The sequence below is a fragment of the Nanorana parkeri genome, unplaced genomic scaffold, assembly GCF_000935625.1.
Source record: "Nanorana parkeri isolate BGI_ZX_2015 unplaced genomic scaffold, ASM93562v1 scaffold1379, whole genome shotgun sequence".
Lineage (NCBI taxonomy): Eukaryota > Metazoa > Chordata > Amphibia > Anura > Dicroglossidae > Nanorana > Nanorana parkeri.
The window spans coordinates 96685-106041 of NW_017307647.1; positions in this window are offsets into that span (position 1 = coordinate 96685).

A 9357-nucleotide genomic window follows, 5' to 3' on the forward strand; every position below is an offset into this window, starting at 1 on the left:
CCCCCCCAACAAAAAAAACCCTCAGCCGGCCTCCTACACTTCCAGGTGGCATGGGTAACTTCACCGTGTCTTTCACAGAGCTGGAAGCTCAAAATAATGTGAGAATGGACTCCAGACCATTGCAAAAGGGAATTCTTCTGGGACTTCGAGCTCCCAGGAGCTCATGGGGACACCAACTGTGCCCCCCAGAAGTGTTGGAGGCTGGAGCCGAGGTAGTTTTTTTTTTATTGTTGAAAAACTCTTTTTTACAAAGCGGTTTTTAAAACCATTTGTATTGGGCCAGGGAGGTCCACTTTGATGACCCAATTGTTCAAGGGTCCTTCACCAAAATGGAACATTTCATTGTTTAGTAGATGTTGGTAAGTTAAAGCTTCTTGAACATCTCGGGGACTTCAGTGGCGAGATCTCTGTGCCTGCGTCACCAAGTCTGCTGTACTCATAACAAGGGGTCCATCTCTCCAGGACACAACAAGAGGTGCAGCAATAACCCCAAGGTGAACGAGAGCAAAGAAGGAACATTGCCAGGGACATCTTAGTGTTGGGGTCCCTAAGAGATATAAGAAGTCAGTGGGACTCCAGACTCCATTTACAACAGAAATGGCATTAAAGGCCATGTCTCTGACCCCACTGAAGCCCCACTCCAACATTCTGGAGCATAAAAGGGAGCCGCAATGTGAAAATACTAATAAAGATGAATTTGGATAAACTCAGATTAAAGGTAAACCCAGTGGACTCTCTTAGCAAAACCTGGCCGAGCTGAGCTCTGTATACTTGAATGCTGCCACCCAAACTTTTCAACACCTGAAATTCATTAGCAAAATGCAACAAATTAAAATAAAAGACGACGTTGGCAACTTTTTATAAATGGCCCCCATAAGGATATTTATCATGTTTTTATTTACCTTGATTATACCACCACTGTGAGACCTGGTACACATCTTGCCTAGGAACGCCTCACCCAAAGCGTGGTTCCTGAAGTGCGCTCCGCTGTGAGAGACGGGAAGGGATGACTCTGGTCAGAAGGTAATCTGGCCTAATGGGACACCACCGTGCCAATCTCAACCAGACATCAACAGCCACAACTCAATACCCCACTCCGGGGTCACGTGAAAGAAAGAAGCATAAAGCATGAGTTAAAACTCTTCAGCCTCCATATCCGTACTGCCTCCACTGGACAAACATAAATGAAGGTCAACAAACACTTGTGGATGAGCCCTCCAGCAGCTGGACAGGAGAAGAAGGACCCTTAAAATGTCTCTTCGCCGCAAGTGACGTCCACCCCACCTATGGCGACAAGGCATTTCCGGACATACTGCAAGGCTCAGCGAGGATAGAGAGAGGTATTTGATGGGTCACCATCTTCTGGGACAACTGGATGACCGGTAATGGGCCAGTAAAGCCAAAGTCACATCCAGGGGACCTTCTCAGCCATTGTTAATGTGAACCTGTCACGGCTTGTATCTGTCACAGCTGAGGACAGACGTGTGTTTTAGGACACCAGCACCATATGCAGCTACCAAGTTCATTCACCATTCAGGAGAGTTGATTAAGGAGTATGAAAACCTTATAATAATAATATATAAATGGCCCATGTAGAAAAACCAAAGGGAAGCTTTAAAATTGAGCTCCGACCTTCCCTTCTATGTGATTAAAAGTCTGTACGGAGCTGTGTTGAGTGGGCAGTGAGGGGGATTGGGGCTGTGAGTCTCTACTATCATTGATTCAGCTGTTTGTGCAATGTGAGCTTTAGATATTGAGGTCTGTAAACAGTCTTCTTTCATCAAAGCAGTTCAATCTGAACTCCTTCCTCCCTTCCAGTCTTGCACTGTAATACCGGCTCCTCTCCTGGACTGAAATTGCCTAATCTACAACGTATAATTAAGCCCCATGGGTGAAATGCATTAGAGGCAGCTGGAAGTAGGATGGGCATATGGATGTAAAGATTTGAATACTTGAGATTCATGGAGTGCGGCTCTTTTTCTTGTAAGTTTTACGTGGAATTGGAGCACAGAATAGCTCAGTGCCAGCACCCTTGCTGCTTCCAGGGGAGGGGACCAGAGTGGGAATTGGAGCGGTGATATTTTTGCCAGATGTTACCTAAGCTGGTCTCATTCACATGCGTTACTTTGCATCCATGAGACGGTATGAAGAGTTCTGGTGGGACCTCAGCGACCACACGCTCCCACCATTACTCTTCTCAGATCATTACCTGATCAGCTGGATGTTATCGTGATGTTTGCGAGGAAGCAGTTCATCCGTCCGCCACTGAAGGAAATGCTGAAGGGTGGTGTGCGCCGTCTCCGAGACAAGAGCTCGATTTTTCTGCGTCCAGATCTCCACCCCGACCAGAAAGACCCGGAAGCTGATCATGGAAAATATCTAGAACATGGGAGAGATTTCAACTAAATTGATTAGCCTCTAATTTTGCCACATTGGTCTTGAAAGAAAACCTTCCCGTGCTGCTTTGCAAAGTATTTTCTTCCCTTTTTTGGGGGTATTTTATTGTAATTTTACTTTCATTCACTGAAAAGGAAAAAAATGATGAAGAAAAAGGAAAATAAAAAGCTTAAGTGGATAAGATTTTTTAGACCGAATCCTTCAACAAAAGTCAATTGAAAAGTCCACTGTTGTAGAACCGGGGGACCCGACAGGGCCAGACATTGGTCAATTTTGGATGAGTCAGCAAGACTTGAAAATTTGACCAGTGTATGGCCAGCTTTGGGCGGTGATGGATGGCGAATAGAAATGAGACTGCGCTTGGTGTGAACCCAGTTCACCTGCGTTCACCCAAGGTTGCCCAAAACCTTGACTGCCATCCCCTGACCTAATCCATGTTGGCAGATCTGGTGGGGACGTTGCTCCCTGCAATTGATTAGGTCAGGAGGGGGGTGACGGTCTGAGTTTTGAACGAGCTTTGGTGAACTCAGGCAAAGTGGGTTCACACCAATGTTAGCCTCATCTGGTACTGGTACCTGACATCTCCAGTCGGCCTGAAAACACCTGTAGGTGAGCGCAGGAACTGCAGCACCTGGTTCGTGTGCCACCAGGTGCACAAACGCGCGTTTCCGAGGGCTACTTGGCTTTATCCCAATGGAAATGCGAGACCAAAACGCCCCAAAGAAGTACATGTACTTCTTTGGGCGTAGGCCGTTTTGTATCGCGTTCGGACGGGCGGAAATACGGCAAGGTGTGAACCAGACCCATTGAATACAATGGGATTTAGATGTTTGAGCGTTTTGTAGAGCGTTCGTCGAGCGTTGAACGCGCTACAAAACGTTCAGGTGTGAACCAGGCCTAAGAGTAGCTAACTACATCTAAACGCAACCACATGCAAAAACTAACAGGCAGGTAAACCCGGGGAGCAAAGCAACACCAGGGGAGCTAAGGGACAAAAGTCAGGGGGCACAAGGGCTCAGGACTACAAACAGGTAACAGGACTCAGGACAGGAAGCAAGTTTCACAGCAAATGGCGACAGGATACTGAGGCAATATCCAGACTGCAGGGAGCGATTAAATAGCCTCCCAGGTAGTGATCAATCACCGACAGCTGGGAGACAGCCACAGGTGAGGACTGAACATGCGGGCTCCAGCACCACCCAGCAGTGGTCTGGTACCTGACATCTCCTGTCTGCCTGAAAACACCTGTAGGTGAGCGCAGGAACTGCAGGACCTGGTTCCTGCGCCACCTTGAGGTGTTATGGGCCCTGACAGTAACTTCCTTATTCTAGAGAGGAACACATTGAACAAGGGCCTACATTTCCCATAATGCCTTGCTCTTCCCAGATTGGCAAGAGGCTGATAAGAAGTATGTGTTGTGCCCTTATCACGTCCATGACAGTATGAGCTGAAGTAGATAGGTGTCACTTACTCAACATAGGGATGGGGGTAGCAAGGAAGCTTGCTCTGACACTCATAACCCCCTCTAGCTTACTGAAGGTAAACATGTCACCTATGTAGTCTGGAGAACAACATGGTGGCATTAGAAAGACAGGCGGCGGAGACGGTAAAAGGGTCACGTGACGCTGACTGTTGCACAGCTGTAAGTTTAATTTTTTAAAAAGTCGAAATTGTGATTTTACAATAACGTTTTTATCTGTAACCAAGTGCTGGAGCCATGAGGAGATAAATGGCAGCTGTGAGGACCACATATGATACATGAGCTGAGTATTGAGGTTGAAGTTGGAGTTCTGCTATAATTTCATCCCTAACTTGGAAGAATACACAGAAGGGACATTAATGGGAGACATAAGACGCCCATCTAGTGCAGACCCAACTTATTCTCCTCTAAATTCTCTTTGATTTTGTACCACCGTACATGACGTGTGACCACCATGCATGATGTGTGACCACCATGCTTATAAGTGTCTAGAATCCATCCAGAGAATGATTGAGATAAGATCCCATGTACATAAGGAGGTTCACCAGCTACACCAAGATATATTACCTGGCCGATGTGGTGAGCCACAGAGATGAGATGCTGTCTGGTCCTCTCCAGATCTTCCCCATGACGCTGGAACTGCAGGAGGAAATGAGGACCGGTTAGCTTTACACATCAGTGAGGACGCCGTATGTATAATTTTATCAACACAGACAAACATTCATTATTTTTGTCCAATATAATCCAATTCAGCTTTCAGTTTAAAATCAACTAAATACATTCTAGGTGCATCTAAATAAAAGGTGGGCAAAGTCTTACAGTTCATTTTCTCTATAAAGTAGCCACAGCCTGAGTAGAAAGGCCTGTCCCCTGCCGGCATACTGCAGAGAAGAACACAGCCTAGCTATTCTGACTCCGATTGTTGTGATAGCGATATATCCCTTGCTGAGACCTCTATGCCTGGCCTGTATAAGCAGATATACTCACTGCGGACAATCCTCGTCAGATAGCTGAACTCGTCAATACCGTTTCATCCAAAAGAGGTGCTTTATTTTTAACATCAGGGTTACAGCAGATGATAGGAACAGCAGATGAATGGTTTCAGTATTGTGCGGTCAAAAAATGATGCCTTTCCTAGCGTATTCTGCAGAGTACATGTGTCCTAGTTACAAGTGGCTGTTAGCTGTTGCCATGACACAGGAAAACTGACAACAAAAACGAAGGGTGGGGCTTACATACAGAGCAACTGTCATACAGAAAAACAGGTGCAATATCACAAAGGCCACTAGATGGCAGCATAGGAACTAGACATATAAAAACGTCCATAGGAAAAGGTATAGGGAAAACAATCTATATAAACCTTCTATCTAAATAAACTTCTATGCCCCACTGGGGCGGCACACTAGCTATAAAAAACCTGTCCCCTGCCAGCATGCTGTAGAGAAGAACACAGCCTGAGTAGAAAGGCCTGTCCCCTGCCAGCATGCTGTAGAGAAGAACACAGCCTAGCTATAAAAAACCTGTCCCCTGCCAGCATGCTGCAAAGAAGGACACAGCCTCAGTGTAAGAAGCAGTGGTCTCTCTGCAGAGGTACAACTCACCCCCTGCTAAGTCAAAGCTAGAGCTCTCCATTAGCAAAGCTCATCCTTTCAGCTAACGAGAGAGCTCTGGCTCTGACTCAGCGGAGAAAGAATTGGACCACCGCAGAGAGACACCTGATTCCACACAGAGAGCAAGTGTCCTTCTTTGCAGCATGCTGACAGCGGATGGGCTTTTTATACCTAGGCCATGGCAGCTTTTTTTACTCAGGCTGTGGCTACTTTCTAGAGAAAAAGAACAGTAAGTCTTTGCACACCTTTTATTTTGATGCATTTGGAAGCTGCTTTAAAGGAGAACTATGAGGGGGGTGATTTCCACTCACCTCATAGTTCTAGCCGACCTGTGACAATGAGACTGTCACAGGTCGGCTCAGTAGATCGGGAAGTGAGCGAAAGAAAGGTCACATGGACTTTAAGGGGTCTACCCAAAAGTCTTTGGTAGAAGCTGGGGAGTTCAACCACCCAACAGCTTGTTATATTTTTTGGGAACTCTGGTGGTCACATTTCTGCTTCTGAGCCAATCTGAGGCGCTCCTACTCTGTTTTATGGTATTTCCTACCATGCAGAATGTCACAGGAGGAGTGGGGACACCCCTGAGTGGGCAAAAGAACACCTAAAACTTCAAGGCAGGTGAGTCAGGAGCTATGGCTGGAGGTCTTCAGTCGGACCCTTCAAAGCAGTATATGAAACAAAAGACAGACACGGAGAGACTAAGCGGAGGGGCTACACCAGTAGCTACCTCCACCTATTAATGAGATACGGCACCATGTATGCTTGGACCAGGCAAAAAACTTTACCTCCAGCAACTTAGTTTTTTTAAATTTCCTTTGAGGATGCAATGTTGTTATGTGGAGACCATCACGGGGACTTTGACTACCAAGCAAGTTTGACCCTAACTTGGCACAACAATGGTAACATGTACAATTCATACCTTCTGATGTTATTCTGAGCTTCACCTGTGCAGAAAACTGGATGATGGACCATTGGGCTATGACTCTGGTCTATAACTATGATCATGAGGGCCATTGAAAAGACACAAGAGATCCAACTTTGTCCCCTTTTATAAAAAGTAGATTTTGCGGGACTAGTTTAATTTCCGTATATAAAGACATCCAGCGGAGACGTTGTGTAGAACAAATCTAAAACGGTGGAACTTTAAAAAAAAAATTCATAACATTCCAGTTTTGACTGACCAAGTCCCCCCAGACGTGTCCTCAAGTCTTCTGGTGAAATTACTTGTGGTGACTCTTCCAGTACACTCAGACCTCAACCCATGGCAGAGCATCTGGTCCGGAGGAGCCCATGTGATCAGCAGTGAAAGGATGAGTCCTCCTTGATCCTCACCTATTGGTCTATGTAATGGGCCACTTGTACTTTTTTGGACCTGCTGCTACGTGGCCCATCCAGTCAGTAAGCCAAGCTCTGCTCACATAGTCATCATGAAGATGAATTTCCATACAGCAGATGAATCTCACCTCCTTCTTGTCGGCCACCAGGAAGAGCTCAATGCTGTAGTTCTCCCGCTGAGCCTAATAAGAAAAACACATACAGGTGAAACTCGAATAATTAGAATATCGTGCAAAGTTCATTTATTTCACTAATGCAACTTGAAAGGTGAAACTAATATATGAGATAGACTCATTACATGCAAAGCGAGATAGTTCAAGCCGTGATTTGTCATCATTGTGATGATTATGGCTTACAGCTCATGAAAACCCCAAGAACCCCAAATCCACATCCTCAAAAAAGTAGATTATTACATGCAATCAATAAAACAAGGATTGTACATAGAACAATATCGGACCTCTGAAAAGTACAAGCATGCATATGTACTCAGTACTTGGTTTGGGCCCCTTTTGCAGCACTTACTGCCATTACTTTTGCACGATATTCTAATTATTCGAGTTTCACCTGTATACATGAATTTTCATTTTCATCAAAACAAATGATACAACCCCACCATGAGCAAAGTGTGACCCCCAAAATGTACAATTCCAACAAAAAACTCCAGCATAACTAAATGTTGTCCTCATGTAGCAACAAAAAAAAGGAGAAAGAATGGGGTTTTGATGAGAGGTATGACATAGTTACATAGTTACATAGTATTTGAGGTTGAATAAAGAACACTGCCGTGGTAACCAACCCGCTTCCCGATTTATAATGGTCTGGCCCTCTAGCAACTTCAGCGCCAAATTATAGCTCATTAGCCTACAAACGTCAGGTGGTCATAATTATCTGGCCACTCGGTGTACATTCAGTGGGAGATCCATATATCCAGTCCCACGAGTATCCGGGGATCTCCCACTGAATGTATATAGATATTGATTAATATGGAATCTAATTGAATATATGGGGATATAGGCCGAATATGGTTTCATGTTCCTGCTTACAATGTTTTTGATCTAGGTCTAATGTCATGAATTTGTATACAGGTATTTATATTTATTGTGTGTAAAATAAATATCTTTTTATACCAAATAGAACAAGCGTTGGTGTCATACCTCTCATCAAAACCCCATTCTTTCTCCTTTTTTTTTTTTTTGCTACAAGTGGTTATAGCCCAAAGGGGGAGAGGTCACCCCGGGGAGCCACTGAAGTAACAGTTCACAATTGTGTTTCTAAATGTTGTCCTCATACAAGAGTCATGTCTGTTGTGAATCATGGCAAGCTTTGTGTATTTCCTCCAGATCTGTGCAGTAATTCAGCGCGAGACTTGGAGCTTCCTGTAAGAAAGACCGCTCTCTCTCCTTGTGCAGGGTGACTGGTCTTGTCTCCGCCCCCTCCTGTAATAAAGGCCACTCACTGCTGCTCTCTCTCCTTGTACAGGGTGACTGGTCTTGTCTCCGCCCCCTCCTGTAATAAAGACCACTCGCTGCTGCTCTCTCCTTGTGCAGGGTGACTGGTCTTGTCTCCGCCCCTTCTGTAGTTTCCTATAGTGGATGGAGATTACTGGGCCCCTCCCACAGCTCTGTTCTCCGCACAGAGTGGAGTCCTCCAATAACAACTTTACATGTTTAAAAGCAGACAGCAATACAGATAAAAGTAACACGTGTTGTGGTGTGAATAAGCCCCGTAGGGTTCCATGACTATAGGACAGTAATACTCGGAGGATCATTACCTTGGTGGCGGTAAAATACACGGAACGTGGTCGGCGGTCAGGAGAGCTGGGTGCCGGTCTCTTCTTTCTCAGCATGGTGGCCACGGGCGTTAGGGATCCAGAAGAGCGGCGGGGATCGATGACATAGGTGTCCTCAGCGATGGTGATATAGCCGCTGTGGAGCAGAGTGATGGCATTTCTATTAATGTTTCGGGAAATTGTGGTTACCCCATTATTAGCTAAATCCCAATATAAAACATGAAACATGTCAGAGGGTTTAACAACCCAACAAAGTGTCTTAAATCTGAACCCCGGCCTTCCCTTCAGTCTTGCACAGATGTACCGGCAACTCTCCTGGACTGAAATGTCTTCCTCTGATGTCACTGCACGCTGGGAGCTTCTCACAATGTGCATTAGAAGCTGCAGCCAGTCAGATAGAGCTCCGCCTCATTTCCAGCATCATCTAGGTCTTTCCTTCTAAGTCGAACTGCCCCTGGCCCCGCCCCTTTCAGTCATTGCATTTCAGATCTTTCAATCATTGCAGCTATCTCCGGCATGCGCCAAAAGTTGGGTGCAAATCTGAGGAACACTTCCACTGGGGTTTTCTTCTTCTCCTCCCCCTCCTGCTTTGCTGCACCTCGCTGCCCCTCCATACACACTCCCCTCCCCTATCTGCCCATCCACACACATTCCCCTCCCCTCTCTGCCCGTCCATGCACATCCCCCTCCCCTCTCTGCCCGTCCATGCACATCCCCCCCCCCCTCTTCCTCCCCTCTCACCGTCC